Source organism: Macaca fascicularis, chromosome 15 (assembly GCF_037993035.2).
Source record: "Macaca fascicularis isolate 582-1 chromosome 15, T2T-MFA8v1.1".
Lineage (NCBI taxonomy): Eukaryota > Metazoa > Chordata > Mammalia > Primates > Cercopithecidae > Macaca > Macaca fascicularis.
In genome coordinates this window covers 10,240,219-10,256,994 of record NC_088389.1, presented here as the reverse complement: position 1 = coordinate 10,256,994, position 16,776 = coordinate 10,240,219, and the positions used below count along the sequence as shown (strand labels likewise).

General features: G+C 42.4%; 1 long non-coding RNA gene and 1 pseudogene across 2 annotated transcripts in view; both read left to right on the top strand.

The window, feature by feature from the left end:
* Nucleotides 1–399: 399 nt before the first annotated feature.
* Nucleotides 400–5,529, top strand: LOC102129212 (putative zinc finger protein 705B; annotated as a pseudogene).
* Nucleotides 5,530–14,639: 9,110 nt separating this feature from the next.
* The window catches only part of LOC135967349 (uncharacterized), a 60,609-nt gene continuing 58,472 nt past the window's right edge, over nucleotides 14,640–16,776 (top strand). For both annotated transcript variants that reach the window (XR_010581377.1, XR_010581376.2), the window contains exon 1: nucleotides 14,640–14,717. This is a non-coding gene — a long non-coding RNA (uncharacterized lncRNA). The remainder of the gene's footprint in view (nucleotides 14,718–16,776) is intronic.

The window sequence follows — 16,776 nt, the reverse complement described above, 5'->3', positions numbered from 1 at the left end:
ACATGTAGGCGGAGTCAGGGATCCCTGTGTTTTAAAATCAGTGAGGGAATTGAATATCTGGACTTGTGTCAATTCACATACAAAACCCAGTGCTTTTGATGCTCTCATTCATAAGATATCTGTGTTCCTTCTTTGTCAGAAACCACAGTCATAGGCTTCCTAATTTTGACCATGGGAAAAGAGGAGAGGCCTCTGTGTGTTTGTGACTGTTGGTCAGGCTGTGGTGCAGGTGGTGTCACCCTTCAGTGAAGGTCTGGCTTTTCATCACAGGTTGGTCTGAAAATTATGTACAAGGCTGGTGTCTCCCGTGTTCTTTCTCCAACCTCAGCTTTTCTTAGTGCCTGAAGCGTCTGCAAGTGGAAATCCAGAAGAAGACAGAGAGAAACTGAGTTCTTGACAATGCATTCACTAGTGAGTGGGGGATGGCTCTTTCTACTGAAATTATACCCATATTGCTGGCAAATGGGCAGTTTTCTCCAGTTTGCATGGGTGTTTCATTTTTATTCTTTTTTTTTGTTTGTTTTTATGATGCAAAATCCACCCAGCCTGGGTGTTCCAAATGCAATCAGGAGACTTTCAGGTATCTGGCCTCCAATTAAGTTTTCTCAGGACTCTAGGTTGGGTATCATGTGTCAATGATTCCTAAATTATCAATATAGTTTCTAATATTACACTACTTTATTCCAGCCCCTATGCAGGCTATTTACAAGAAAAAACATGGAGGTCTCATTTATGTATTTCTTTTTCTTCTATCCATCCTATAACCTCATAGGGAAATAATTGACCCATTAACTGTCCCGTTGGCTGAAATAGACTTAGGATTGTGATGAATGCAGGCAATAGAGATGCGTGAAGAGCAGAAGATCACAGCCCAATAATGAGGCTGATGTTCTAGCAGCTGAGTTCAATAAATCCCGTGTGATAGGCCTTGGGCAAGAGCTGCACAGTGTTGAGGAAAAAGGAGAGTTTGATAAAATATATTTATGCTTTTAAAAACTTTGCAAAAGGACAACTAAAGAAGTCATTATTATTCTTATCCCCATTCGTTTTGCCTTTTGATAATTAACTTTTTGCCTTCTGGTAACTGAAAGTAACATATAAGAAATACAATTACTTAATTATGGTTGCACACTCAGGAGAAGGAATATAATAGATATAGTACAATTTAGAGTTCTGTGGAAATGCTCTATAAGGGCTGGTTAGAAAAAAACAAAACAGTAAAGAGGCCTTTTTATCCTTGAACAAGCCAAGTGACAAGGTAAAGTTAAAAGAGAGGCAGTGATAACTGATGTTTGGGTTGACCAGAGAAAGTTGAGAACAGGAGGCTTCATATCACAGGAATCATCAGACTAAGACTTCCTCAGTATAGCAGCCTCAGCGGTCTTGTCTTGTGCAGCTGGACTGTCTTTAAGCCTTGTCATGAACACCTGAATTGCATAACATTAGAGTGACTATATGTATGAATTGAATCCTATATTCTGTGTAAAACTTGTTCAGTTCTGAAGAATGCTGGAGTCTGGTTCATCACTTTCTAACTTTTTAATGAATAAGGGACCAATGACCTGTATTTAATAAATATTTGCTAGATAGGAAACATGTTTTCTATTACTTCTTTAGATTATTCAAAACACACAATAGGTCTTTTAACCATTTGATTGGTGAGAAACCTGTGTTTTATCTAGCGAAATAATTCATTTAATCACGGTCGTGTTTAAAAAGTAGTAAATCATGGTTATTTGCCTTGTGACAAATCTGTAATTTACTTGAAATTCGTGGTAAATTTGTTTTATTTATGAAGGTTCAAGTGAAAATTTTATAATCAGTTATGTACAGGTGATTAACACATTACTAAAAAATATCTGGGCTATATTATGCCACATCTCATGCTATATTTCTTCATAGGAAAGTTTAATGGAGTAAGAGTGGGTATGTCTCTGTGAGTGAATTTGAAAGGCAGATACCAGCTTAGTATTGAGAATGAACTGGCTGGAACCTAAAACACTGAGTGTTCTGCATACCCAGCTCCTACCTATGTCATTTCAGCCTTCCTCCTCTGGACATTAAAAGGGATTCTCTGTCTAAACTAAAATGTCTGTGATGTTTTAGAACAAAGTGACTTTTGAAGATGTAGCTATTGACTTCACCCAGGAAGAGTGGGCCATGATGGACACATCCAAGAGAAAGCTGTACAGAGATGTAATGCTGGAAAACGTGTGTCACCTGGTGTCCCTCGGTGAGTCCCTCAACATTCACATACGTATGTAGACACACATTGACTCATTCATTCGATAAGTGTTGGAACAGCTTCCCCATATCTCACTCTAATCTCTTCTCTGATTCTCTCACAGATCTTATCTGAAAAAAGTTTGAGCTCTCTAAATCTGTCTAAAGAAATATCTTTATTTTATTTTGTTTTATTTAGTGTGTCACGCAATTAGAATGTAATCTTGACAGGGATTTCATGGTTTCCTTGGTACTCAGTCTCTAATACTCAGAACAGACCTAGGAACTTAATGAATATTTTCAATGTATTAAATTAAATATTTTCTAAATAACTCTTCTGCTTCAGTCGCTATGCTTAGGCTGAGACCAATTAGTGAAAACAATAGCAATATCTTTTCTGTATAGAACACCAATTATTTTTGTAAATCGAATGTTTTTTTTGTTCTGCATGAGAATAATAATAAACATACTGTGCAGAGGTTTAATTAATCTCTTTCTGAAAAGACTGTGTATTATGCATTGTGTCTTGGAACTTAGGCATGGACTCAGCATTCATAGGTCCTGACTGTTTTGAATTTCCTTTTCCTGATGGACCTTTTGTTTGGATTTATTTTCTAGTCTCACGTTGGGTCAGAAAAATCCTGGGGAGTTTTCTGTGTTCTAGGTCTTGTGGCCTGAGCTGACCTTCACTGTTTTTATTCTTACTCAGTAGCCTGCCTTACAGTTGGTGATAATGCACATTTATTGACAGTGAACTCAAAACACATGTACTGTTTCCACTAACAGGGTACAGATAAGCAAATCCTATATAACTTTGCAGCTGGAGCAAGGAAAAGACCTCTGGTGGGAAGGAAGAGAATTTCTCCAAGGCCAGAATCTGGGTAAGGAACAAGGTCCTGTGCTCTAACAGGAGGAAGTGCTTTGTCAATGAATAATATCAGTCAAATATTAATTAGCAGTTTTATTAAATGAGTGGTAATTTCTAAAATGTAGGTTAAGCTACTGGAGCAGAATTCCTTAGATGTTATTATCATTTTGTTCATATGTCAGATGCTACTCTTGTGTCCTCTTGCCTTTTCTTTTACTTTCGGGAAAAGGATAATTCATGTACCTGTTGGGGTTAAACTGTCACATGCTGACTCTTTTCCCGATACCCCTGTGAAGACTATCCCTCTATTTACCTGCCTGATATCTCATCTCCATTTTATCTCTTTTCACATTTTAATTTTAAAGCACTTTTCTAATTGCTGACGCTGTACAATCTGTTTCTTCTATTGAAGTATTGTCTTCATTTGACACATTTGCCACATCTAAGTGTCAATTTTCGAAAAAAAGTAAAAGGGCCTTGGGGTTTTTCAAACAATTTTATTACCATAATACCAAGGTAACAATTTATTTTTCAATTATTTCAGACAAGGAAAGTGCCCTTCAGAAAAAACACACGATATTCATGCATCCTATCAGAAAAGACGCATCCACCGGTATGACAATGGTGAGTTTTATAGCTGTGTACACCAGTCATCTAAGTTAAAGACCTGGTAATGGGTTAAGTTAGTAATGACGCACAGTCACCTGAGCGTAATTAGGCTGGCATTAAGTGCTTTCTAAGGAAAAAAAAATTTGATAGTTTGAATTCAGTGAATAAAGTGACCTGTGTTCTAAACCATAACATGAGATCTTTAAAATAGAACAAGTGCATATACATTGCTCATGTTCAGACTTTGAAAGATATTGATATCATCACAATCAATGGAATAACTCTGCAGTTGGGATCTTACAAAAGAGAAAATATCTGTGTCTGCAGGAGACAATGTGTACGCAAGTGTCAATCGAGAAAAGTGACGAGACAAGTCCCAATCATTTTAGGAGATTTATTTGCCAGAGTTAAGGACATGTACCTGGGGGACAGGTGTATACCTTTCTCCAAAGATGATTTTCTCTAAATTTAAAGGGGGAAAGGGTGGGATATTGAGAAGTACACAATTTTCATGTAAAAGGTGCGTAGAAAAAAATATTCATGCATTTTTCTGGCTCAGTGAATCTGGATTTTTTTTACATAAGATGACATAAACAAATGAGGCAGAGGAATAATGCAGGAGAGCTGCATTTTATATAAGACAACATAGGCAAAATGGGGCAGGGAAACAATCGGATATGCATTTGTGTCTGGTGAACTGGGGATGACTGCGCCTATAAAGACAAGCTGTCAGTTTGCATTGCCATGGTGTAACTTTAACAGCTCATGAGGAATTTCCTTGTGGGCAAAATATGGGGGAGGCATGTAGCTTTTCATCTTGTAGCCATACTACTTAGGAACCAGAAGGAGGAGGCAGGTTTGTGTGACCCTGTTCCCAGCTCGATTTTTCCCTTTGGTTCAATGAGTTTGGGGTGCCAAAATTTAATTTCCTTTCACACAAGTGACATTGGAAAGATTTTAACTGGGCTCTACCACTGAATAGTTGGTCTAGAATTCAAAGGTGGTGAAATGAATGTATAGATGTATGTTGGTAAATCATTAAGAGCTTTTAATCTTTGTCCCTAAAGGAGAACTCTCTCATTCTGGAGGATCCCTTTGAATGTAATGATTTGGAAGAAGATTGCACTCACAGTTCCACAATGACTCAGCGTTTGTTAACTCAGAGTGGAAAGAAACCCTACATCAGCAAACAGTGTGGAAAATCCCTTAGTAATCAGTTGTTCCTTAAACCACATAAACAAATTCATACTAAAGGTAAATCATATCAATGTAATATATGTGAAAAGGCCTATACTAATTACTTTCACCTTAGATGGCACATGACTCACACTGGAGAGAGGCCATATGCATGTCATCTATGTGGAAAATCCTTCACTCAGTGTTCTCACCTTAGAAGACATGAGAAAACTCACACGGGAGAGAGACCGTAGAAGTGTCATCAGTGTGGGAAAGGCTTTATTCAAACCTTTAATCTTCGAAGACATGAGAGAACTCACCTTGGATAAAAGCGTTATGAATGTGATAAAAGTGGGAAGGTCTTCAGTCAAACCTCTGGCTTTAGAGGACACACAAGAATTCACACTGAAGAGAAACCACATGCTTGTCTTCTATGTGGGAAAGCCTTCAGTCTATCTTCTGACCTTAGATGATATGAGAGAACACGCACTGGAGAAAAGCCATATGAATGCCATTTATGTGGGAAAGCCTTCAGTCAGTGTACTAATCTTAAATAACATCAGAAAATTCACCCTGGAGAGAAAATGATAAATGTCTTCAGAACATATTCTGACTTTAGATGACATGGTGTTAGGAATGACGAATGTAAGGAATATGGAAGAGACTTCAGCTGCAGTTGTAACATCTAAACATGCCAAAGGACTCACATTTTGAAGAATTACTATAATCAACATGGACGTTACTTCAGTTACCTTTATTCTTCCGTCCACATCAATAAATTCATATGGAAGAGAAATTGTACGACATATATGTGCCAAAGGCTTGTTAGTGATCTGATCATAAATGACACGAGAGAGCTGAAACTGTCAACATAATAAACTAAAAGTCTTCAGCAACAGTTTTAATAACTTAAAACGTGTGGGACTTTCAGGTAGAGAATCTCTAGCTCTGCGTTCAGTGTGAAAATGTTTTTATGTGCAATTTGTTGTCAAATAACATAAGAAAACTTTACTTGGATGAACCCTTTATTTGTATTTTCTGAGAATAAACATTCAGCCAAGCACTAGGCTTGATGTTCACAAGAAAACACAGTGATAAAATGCTGCTAAAATGGAAAATAAGAGGAAATCCTTTATAAGCTAAATAAGAAGGGAAAGTCTTTCCAAGGGCAATGAATTCTCTTGGAATACCAAACACTTCTTACTGGAGAAGTTATGCCTCGAAAAATCAAGAGAAATCCTTTCTTCACAGCGTAACGCTTGTGGCACATGTGAGATTTCACACTGGACAAAACACGGTTAGCATCTTGAAAGGAGAAGATTCTTTAGGGGTAATTCATTTCTTAGTTAACATTAAGTTTCTCACATTGAGGAGCTATTAAAATTGAAAATTACTATGGAGAAACCTGATAGGTTTCTCATCAGAAAAGTGAGTCAAGAAGGTGGACCTCTAGAAAAAACTCTTAACACATAGTTTGGCAAAATAATTCAGAAATTTGAGAAAATGTCTATTCATAAAAATGCAGCACATAAACGTATAATAGCAAAGTGACCTGGGCATAAATTGAATGCAGAATTATATATGAAATCTCATTAAACATTTCCAAAATATCAATACTTACAAATATTCAAAGAATACAATCGGTTGTTGGAAAAACTTAGTGTGTTGGTAAAGTCCTTCTTTCATTTATGCAGCCCTAACAAATTGATTTGCATCTGCACTCCTCGGATTATGGGTCGAGATTCTACCCCAACTTCTGAGTCTCCCCAGTCTTCAACGGCTCTTTCCTCACAGCTCACCTCCCTTTACTTCCATGTCCACTAAAACCACTTGTTTCCATCCAACCCTGGAACTGACACATCAGGGATCTTCAGCCCCACTTGCCAGATTTCTCAGTGTGTCATTGCATAGATTTAGCAAGGAAACGGAGGCTGGATCAAAGACACCTAGTATATGCATTTGGGTGTCCCCAGCCTTTGCCTCTGTCTCTGAGTAGTTACCTGGGATCAGAGAATAAGGCAGCCCTGCTCTTCTATCCCTCAGAAATCTCTTGAAATTTTGTCCCTGAAGCCTCTCTAAGTGGAGGTAGCAGTTCATCTCATGACACCCCAGAGTTTACTCAGGTAAGTCCTGAGTTATTACACAGAGACAGACACAGCTGTGTTCCTTTTACTTCTGTCCAGAAGGTAAAACACCAGCATGCTAAAACAGCCGAACCTGTCAGCCACCATGCAAGCCTTTCCTATATTTGATTCAATGTACTTTTCCAGAAGCAAAATGAAAGTTCTCACAGACGGGGCCTCCTCTGCCTTGTCCTCAGAATTGGAAAATGTATTGTCCATCAAGGAGCCTCAGTACTCAACCTAAAACTCAAGAGAAAACGTTTCCTGAATAATAAGTGGGATGATGACTTGAAATCTTGCAAAACTGGCACAATCTTAATACGATAGGCCTTACTAAGGCTAAATGGCCTTATCCATGGTTGAAATTGACACATCATTATATTTAAAAATCTCCACAAGTGATTGATTTTACTCAGCAGCCAGGGTTTATGTCAAGTGTGAGGATAACGAGCAAGAAATTCGAGCCCTTGGCAAACTGGTTGGAGAGGCAAGGATTGTGTCCAGGTAGAACTCATAACATTATTTATTGTTTAATCTATTTAATTAAATATGTAATTTACCCTCAAACTGTGGCTGACATTGTATGTAGTCCTGAGCCACATTAAGATGTACTATTTGTGCTGTGAAATTCTACGGGATTTGACAAATGCATGGTGGCAATTCTCCAGCATTAAAGCATAACACAGAATGCTTCTCTTATTCAAGCTCTTCTTCCCTTCACATAGAGGGAATCAATCGACTTTTGTATACTAACTTTCGAATTTGTTTCTTTATTCCCATCTTCTTTAATTAAAGCACAAGATATCGTACTCAATTTCCATTTGATCTTCCAAAAGAAAGGTACTGAATAATCCATACCTGAATTTCATTGATTCAGACTCAGGTCCACCACTAAGCAGTAAAGGCCAAACGTCCTGTGCTGCCACCTCATGGCCGGCAAAGGGCAATGAAACCCATCGGTCCGGCCATGCAGGGCGCATGCGCGGTCTGCTTGCCGCGGCGAGCCGGGTCTCCAGGGAGGACCTGAGTTTTCTTTTTTTTTTTTTTTTTTTTTAATTTATTTATTATTATTATACTTTAAGTTGTAGGGTACATGTGCATAACGTGCAGGTTTGTCGACCTGAGTTTTCTTTACCCAGGGTGAGGAAGGCGCCGCCGCCCTGGCTTTGGGGCTGGGGCCTCTGGGGAGGTTCCGGGTGGGGGCGTTGAAGAGGCAGCTCTTTATGCAAGGCCCAAGATGGCGGGCCCTGCACAGGCCGCGCTGTTCCGCGCCCTCAGGGCGTCAGTATCCCGTTGGGGCAGGATGCCCCCGCTTGGCCCGGAGCATCCTTGGCGCTGCCCTCGCAGAGCCGCGCTGAGGTTGAGGTGGCGCGGGGGGCCCCGGCTCCGCGAGGAGCGGCGGCAGCGAGGGCTGGAGGACCCGGGCTCCGGGGCTCCGGGGCGTCTGGCCTGGGTGGGACTGAGCCCATCCAGGGACTGGGACTCCCGAGTTCTGGTGCGGGTGGATCCTGGGCAGGCTCAGGACCAAGTCCCTCTCCTTCCACCAAGGAGCGCCCAGAGGCCGGCGGGAGCTCCAGGTTCACCTCCTCCTCCTTCAGGTGTTTACTTTTCCTTTATTTCTGGAAGGCCAGAAATTGGCGCCATCCTTCACATCAGTGAATCAGGACCCTAACACCCATTATCTCAGGTTTATTGTTATTGCCATTAACAGTGTTGGTGGCATTATCACTAAGATCATCATTGTTGTTATTGTCATTCATGATTATTAGCAGGTGTGTTCATCATTTTGTCTCACTATGCTTTTTTTTGTGTGTGTGTGATTGGTTTTGTATGACGTTGAATTGAACTTCTCTAATCTTGATTAGTGTTGTCAGATTCCTGAAGAGCATTCCGGAGGACAGCCCCTGCCTTTAGTGCAGCCACAGAATTTCGTGGGCACAGGAGAGCACCTAGAATATTCCCCTTTCATTGCACAGCAGCTTTGGGAAATGGTGGCTGCCTGGCTCTGAGATGAGGTGGAAAAGACCGGATACTGGGGCAAGCGATATCACCTCCACTGGTGTTTTTATGAAGCCAAGTGCACTGTCTCCCACGTAGACTTAGAATAAAATCTGATGGCTCTAAAAGGCCATGTTTGCCCTTCCTGGACTTCCTGGGAGCCTTTAAATCTTGTGTGGTTCCTAGAGTGGCTAGGTTGTCATATCTGTGCCTCGTATGGCAGCACCAGTCTTTTCTGGGCCAACAAGGGCACTTAGAATGTTTCCAGAAGCTCAGGCATGCTGTCTCTGTTCCACCCTTCTGTTCAATGGCAATTCACTGGGTCCCTGGCTGACATAGAACATCCTGCAGAGGGATGGGCTTGGGTGACTTCCTGGCCAGCCTTTCCAGGCAGTTATCTTTGAAAAACTTGAAGAGACTCACAGAAGCCATTCACTGGTATTTCATGACTGCAAGTGGGGTTTCTGGTTCCTTGAGTTTACTTAGAATATTTGAATGGCTCTGAATGGCCAAGAAACCCTCTCTGGTCTTGGAAGCTGCCAAAAGCTATTACTGGGCCTTGGAAGAGTCTTTAAAATTTTTCCAGGTACAGCTGAGAATAGGAAACTTTTCCAGGTCTAGCCCAACCAGCTCAGGTCGAGTCCTGAAAAACTGGTGGGTATTGGGGGAGCTCATCTTATGAAAGAGCAATTGGTGGCAAAGCTGGGTCTCCAGGACAGCTGTGTGCGTATATGTCTGCAGAGCATGCCTTGTAGTCATCTTTAGTAACTGAACACCGTTTGTGAATGGATAAACTATATTCCTTGCTGTACAATAATGAAAAATCCATACTAACAATGGTACTAATAAAAATATTGATGAATATTAACAGGAATGATGATCATCATGATACTAGTACTAGTGGTTATAATACTGATAATAATACTAACCCTATGGACTTGGGACATACAAGTTTTCCCTAAGTGGATAATAGGCATAACTATTTGGTGGTGTAGGGTTATTTCAAGTCCCAGAAAGCAAGGATGAACATCTAGAACGAGAAGAAAAACAATCTGGAGGTTGGCATGTGCACACCTGGGGACTCCTGTGTTAACTTCTGCTGTTTCAACCTAAGAGGGAATGTTAATATAACCCTGGTCCTGCAACACCATGCTGACCAACACCTACCAGCTTTCAGGAGATAAGATAGCTGGCTGATGGGGCAGGGATCCAGAGAAGATACGTGTCCAGACCCGTACATTTGCCCAGCGGCCGAGTTCATGACAAGCAAAAAACCCCAGGACAATGTCATTCCCAGCCACCTGACTGTCATCTGCTCTTTCATGGTCCCTCTCTACTGGTACCTCTAGGCACTGGCATGTCCTCCAGAGGCTGTAGGAGGGCATCATACTCAGTACTCTCCCACCTGCAGGAGGCAAGAAAGATGGAAAGAGCTAAATACCATGGCTTCTGGGTTCTTTTTGGTGGGCATGGCATATTTTGCATTTGCTTTACTAATGGTGGAACCCAGTCAGTGGTTTGCAATACAGCTCTGGATGACTCTGGACACCTGTAGAGATTTTGACAATTTCCAGAAGGTCACAAGTTCTTGGAGGACTTTTTCACAAGTTCTTTGACTGAAAAAGTGGCTCAAAGAACTACTGTACTGACTTAGAAAATGTTGCAGAGGCTGGGCGCGGTGGCTCATGCCTGTAATACCTGCACTTTGGCAGGCCGAGGCGGGCAGATTTCGAGGTCAGGAGTTTGAGACCAGCCTGAAACCCCGTCTCTACTAAAAATTCAAAAATTAGGCAGGCGTGGTGGCATGCACCTGTAACCCAGCTACTCAGGAGGCTGAGGCGGGAGAATCGCTTGAACCTGGGAGTCGGAGGTTGCAGTGAGCCAAGATTGTGCCACTGGACTCCAGCCTGGGCGACAGTGTGAGACTCTATCGCAAAAAAAAAAAAAAAAAAAAAAAAGAAGAAGAAGAAGAAAAAGAAAATGTTGCAGAGACTCTGGTGAACAGGTAGTCCCTCTCCTGCCATTCCAGGTAAAAGTTTCTTGGCCACAAACCTGATTTAGCGGTATCCCTTCATCTAAGGTGAGTAACAGAAAGCCATTCATGACCTATCCAAGCATGGAGGGGGAATTTGACTTAGAAAACTTTTAGGTGGACTAGTTGGTGAAAGAAAGTGCATTCTAGGGCTCACAGGCCTACACATAGAATTCCTAGCACATAAAGCATATGTATGAATTCTTTCTGAGCCCATGGCAAGACCAGGGTGCACTTCATCCATCTCCTATGCTGGTATGAATAGATACTTGCCCGAAAAAGAAAAGAATAAGTCAGGAAGCCCATTCTTCTACAGGACACCAGCTGGTACAGTAGGAGTCTTGGGGTTGCTGTGGTATGTATGTTTTAAGGTTATCTTTTAATCATCTTCAGCAAATTCAACAGTCTTCAGAACATAAACAAAATTATTCAACATTGCCTAATAACTACCACAAATCTATCCATGATAAAGAACTGTACCCACGGCTGGGCCCGGTGGCTCAAGCCTGTAATCCCAGCACTTTGGGAGGCCGAGGCGGGTGGATCACGAGGTCAGGAGATCGAGACTATCCTGGCTAACATGGTGAAACCCCGTCTCTACTAAAAATACAAAAAACTAGCCGGGCGTGGTGGCGGGCGCCTGTAGTCTCAGCTACTTGGGAGGCTGAGGCGGGAGAATGGCGTGAACTCGGGAGGCGGAGCTTGCAGTGAGCCGAGATCACGCCACTGCACTCCAGCCTGGGAGACACAGCGAGACTCCGTCTCAAAAAAAAAAAAAAAAAAAGAACTGTACCCACATAATAATAACATTAATAGCAATCACAATGGTGTGATATAAATGTCATTTTAATGAAGAGAATAATAAAAAAGCAGATATTTAAGAGCATATTCCTGTAAGCCTGTGACATTGTTCCCATAGGAGCCCTCATGTTATTGATTACAGGGAGAGGCTTGGGGCTGCATCTTGAAATATCTTCTGTGATGGCAAAGAAGAGTGGCAGTAGGGAGAATAATTCTGAGCCACACGAGGGCTTGGGCAAAAGTGGAGATGCCTGTGCCACGTGGAAATACATTACAAATGGACTATGGAAAAGGGTCTGGCCAGAGTCCTGCCTGACACAGGTCATACAAAAACTTTCAGTAGTTCGCCCCAAGAAATGGCTGGTCCAGGCTGTAGATGAGAAGCACTGGGCAGACAGATCCACACCCGCTTCCTGAGTCTCAGAAGTCTGGTGTGCATCGAACATTAAGCCCCCAAGCCTACTGAGACTTCACCTCCTGGCTGGTCTTCTACCATCTGATTCTTGAGCCCCATCACGTAAGTGCCATCTCCATACTGGAATTGCTGACAATGTCTGATGGAGGGTTTCACCCTGGGTACTCAGTACCAGCAATGGATGAAATACCAGAAGGGAGGCTCCAGGGCTTCCATAGAAGACACATTCTAAAGTTGCTCGGGTGATCAAATGATCATCTCATAGATTTTCAGCAGAACTGCAGCATTTTGTGAATACCTGAGTGAATGCAGAAAGTATCCAGACGCATGGGCATTCTAGGAAGCTCCCTGTGTAAATCAAATACAAGGAATATCTACTTCTGGGTTCAAAAGCTAACTTAGATAATAAAAAAAGTGAGATGCTGGCAGAAGGCAAATAACTCCACTTCAGTTCCTGAGAGAAAAATGGTTCTGTAACCTCTGAGTTTATTTAGAAAAAGTTCGGAGCCTCAGGAAGACCAAGTATATCATTCCTGATGTTTCCAGGGCAGATTGGACTGCTTAGGCCTCTGGGACTATTCTAAGTCCTCTCAGGTTTCCATGGGAAACTGTAACTCTACTCCTAGAGCTCACACCACCCCCGAGCAAGCTCATTGTTTTCTAAATATTCCAAGGAAGTCCATCCAGGGTATGCCTGTATTGGTGAGTTTCACCTTGGACTGGCAGGAGAACTCTGAGAATGATACATCCTGACTTCACTTGATAAAGGTAGGGGAGCCACGAAGTCCAGATCTGGAGAGCACCTGAAACACCAGATGGCAGAAGGACAGTAAGGAGGTGAAGTCAGCTATGGAGTTGGAGCTTCATGTTTAATGCATGTAGGATTCTGAGTTCCAGGACTGATGGGCTGGTGGGGATGAGATACATGTCTTCTTTGCAGGGAGCCAGGCCAAACCAGCCATCTGGTTGCACTACTGAAAGCTTTTGTGTGCCCAGTGGTAGGCAAGACACAAGCCAAACTCTCTTCACCTCTGGCTGGTAGTCCTTGACTAGAGAGGTTTGCACACAAGTGGTCCTATTAGCCCATGCTCTCCTGTGGCTTGCTTTCCTTTCACCTGTTTCTCATGTTTGCCGTCATGGAACACATTTCATAGTGAAATTCTTTGACCCTGACTCCGAATTACACAAGGAGGACCCAATTTGTGAACTTTTCATATATTTAGGAGAATCTCCACATTGATTTTTGTATCCTTATGTTCATATTGTCACCAGTATTAAAATTCTTACTATTTAGGTCATTGCGTTCACTATCATAATTATTAAATATTTTTCATTTATCATTTATTTTTATTGGTTAATTTTTGTGGCAGCTGTTATATAACAATCACTAGAGTTTCTCTATTCATGAAAGATGTCCACGTTAATGGAGGTAACTAGGAGTGTTACTTTACAGGTATGTAAACACAGATAATCTTGGTTGAACTGTGGCTATATTGTCTGGTGTCCCTTTGAAGGTGAAGCCTCTTGTGTTATTCTAAGTGACCTCTGGAGACAGAAACTGTCTCATAATTGCAGGGACGACTTGAGAAGGCATCCTGAGCCTATGCAGAAATGCAGAAGCACTTCCATGATCTAAGCAACCTATGTGAAGGCCTGAAAGCCAAAGCAAAGCTGTCCAATAAAAAGTTTTCCTAGTAACACTGGAGGTCCATCAGTCACTCCTCCTGGTCTGGAAATGCCAGAAATGTCCTCCATGGTTCTTGTGAGGGTCCAGATCTTTTCAAAATCACCTCAGGAGCCACAAAACCACTCCATCCTACCTGAAATTGCAGAATGACTCTTCTTTTGACCAGAGTCTCAAAAATATATTCATTGATAGTTTTGATTCCTGGGAGCCGCCATTGCTTGCAAAAGATGTGCCAGAGACTAGACATTTTCTGTCTCCTCACTTGTCCGGGGAAGACTGAAGTTTTTCTGAAACCCAGAAATGGGAATCTGACCCTCTGAGCAGCCCCAGGATTTTCTAAGTCTTCCAAGCAGAGTGGAAGTTCTGGTGAGGACCGATTGTACCTCCGATGGTCTGGAATCACATAGGATGATGCGTTTAAACAACTCTATGTGGAGATATATTTTCTGAGATATTCCAAGGAGGAGGGACACAACTGGACCAGATGTTAAAAGGGCAGCTGAGCATTAAGTGCCTATGTAGTGTTTGCAGCTTAATGTCCCATGCAGAAGGGGACTCTGGGCTCTTGTGTTAGAATTCAGTGTAATTCTGGGGTCCTGCTTTTCTTCCAGGAAATCCCACTTCCATCTGGATGTCTGGATGAACTACTGAAAGCCACTGAGTGTCCTGCAGCAGGTGAACTGTGGCCAGAGCCCAAGGATGAAGGGGGCTCCTTCCGTCTGTGACTGTGAAGAGGAAGCCTGAGGTATAGCAGACCCAGGCCCCAGAAGGATGGAAAAAATGAGGTAGGGAGTGAGGGGACCTCAGAGGAAGACTGAGGTCTGCAGAATCCCAGGGTCAAGGAGACAGTGCGGTGTCGTGGTGGTGTCCTTGATATTCGAAGAGGGGCAATAATCCATCTCCTGAGTAAAAGCTTCATATGGGGTGAGGAGGGGAGAAGTAAACAGAGAGGAAGCAGGGAAGGCCAAGACAGCGACCAGCCTTAGAGCAATTTTAACCAGAAATGGACACAGACCCTGGACCCCATCGCGGGGTTGCAGGCCAAGGACCGTCTCTAGGCGATGCACAGCTCCCTTGTGGGGTTAGTGGGAGTAGGCATTGTGACGTCTGCAGGGGTGTGGAAGGCTGGGCGACGGGAGCAGCTTACTGGGCTGGACCAGAAATACTGAACTTCTTTTCCATCAGTGAAATCCACTTCTGGGTCAGAAAAAACTGCAAGTTCTGGAGGGGCAGGGCCTAGGAGGAGGTCAGGGCCTGAGCCTTCCTGGTTTGACCCCCCTACCCCCTGTGTTTCTGGGTCTGTCCTCACTTCCACCCAGCGGATCTTGAGTATCCTCCTTTGAGTCCCCACGAGTGTGTTGTGTGCAGTGGGGCCAGGCTGCTTCATCCACTGCACGTTAAATGTTTCCAATACTTTCTGGCCAAAGTTTAGAGTTGCCAGACCACTGACTTTGAATGTTGACCTGGTTCCTTTTGAACAGAGTAAAATCTATTGAAGTTTAAGGTCACCTCTTTTCATGGATGGTGAAGAGGCAGGCTGTTCAGGCGCAACTGCCTTCAGGTCTGGAGGGCGGCGGAGGTCACTGTGGGTGGTGGGTGAATCCGGAACCTCTGTGGCTCTAGACTTTCAAATATTTCATTTTTTCTTTTGTAGTTTTTGTTTGTTGCTTGCTTTTTTTACAATGGGAACTGGAATGTAAGATGCCAAACTAGCCTGTGGGGGACATGGATTTTCACAACAGTAACCACAGAGTGTAGTTTCCATTTCTATTCCCTGTTCATGTGGGAGGCAGAGAAGGAAATCAGGTGCTCAGTTCTAGGGACATCACAGGACTAGGACATGTACAGTGAGGGTGGAAGGCAGAGGCATTGCTTTAGGAGAATAAAATTACTGCATGCACACACATATGTATGTATATGGATGTATGTACACAAATATGCATATTTATAGATTCTGTTCTCCCTCTCTCTATATAATTTTCTTTATTTCACACTTGATATGATTTTTTTTATTATACTTTGTGTTCTAGGGCACATGTGCACAATGTGTAGGTTTGTTACCTATGTATACATGTGCCATGTTGTTGTGATGCACCCATTAACTCGGCATTTACATTAGGTATACCTCCTAATGCTATACCTTCCCCCTCCCCCCACCCTACATCAGGCCCCAGTGTGTGATGTTCCCCTTACTGTGTCCAAGTGATCTCATTGTTCAGTTCCCACCTATGAGTGAGAACATGCGGTATCTGGTTTTTTGTTCTTGTGATAGTTTGCTGAGAATGATGGTTTCCAGCTAAATCCATGTCCCTACAAAGGAATCAAATTCATCCTTTTTTATGGCTGCATAGTATTCCATGGTGTATATGTGCCACATTTTCTTAATCCAGTCTGTCATTATGGACATTTGGGTTGGTTCCAAGTCTTTGCTATTGTGAATAGTGCTGCAGTAAACATACATGAGCATGTGTCTTTATAGCAGCATGATTTATAATCCTTTAGGGATATACCCAGTAATAGGATGGCTGGGTCAAATGGTATTTCAAGTTCTGCATCCTTGAGGAATCGCCACACTGTCTTCCACAGTGGTTGAACTAGTTTACAGTCCCACCAACAGTGTAAAAGTGTTCCTATTTCTCCACATCCTCTCCAGCACCTGTTGTTTCCTGACTTTTTAATGATTGTCATTCTAACTGGTTTGAGGTGGTATCTTATTGTGGTTTTGATTTGCATTTCTCTGATGGCTAGTGATGATGAGCATTTTTTCATGTGTCTGTTGGCTGCATAAATGTCTTCTTTTGAGAAGTGTCCATTCTTATCCTTTGCCCACTTTTGGATGGGGTT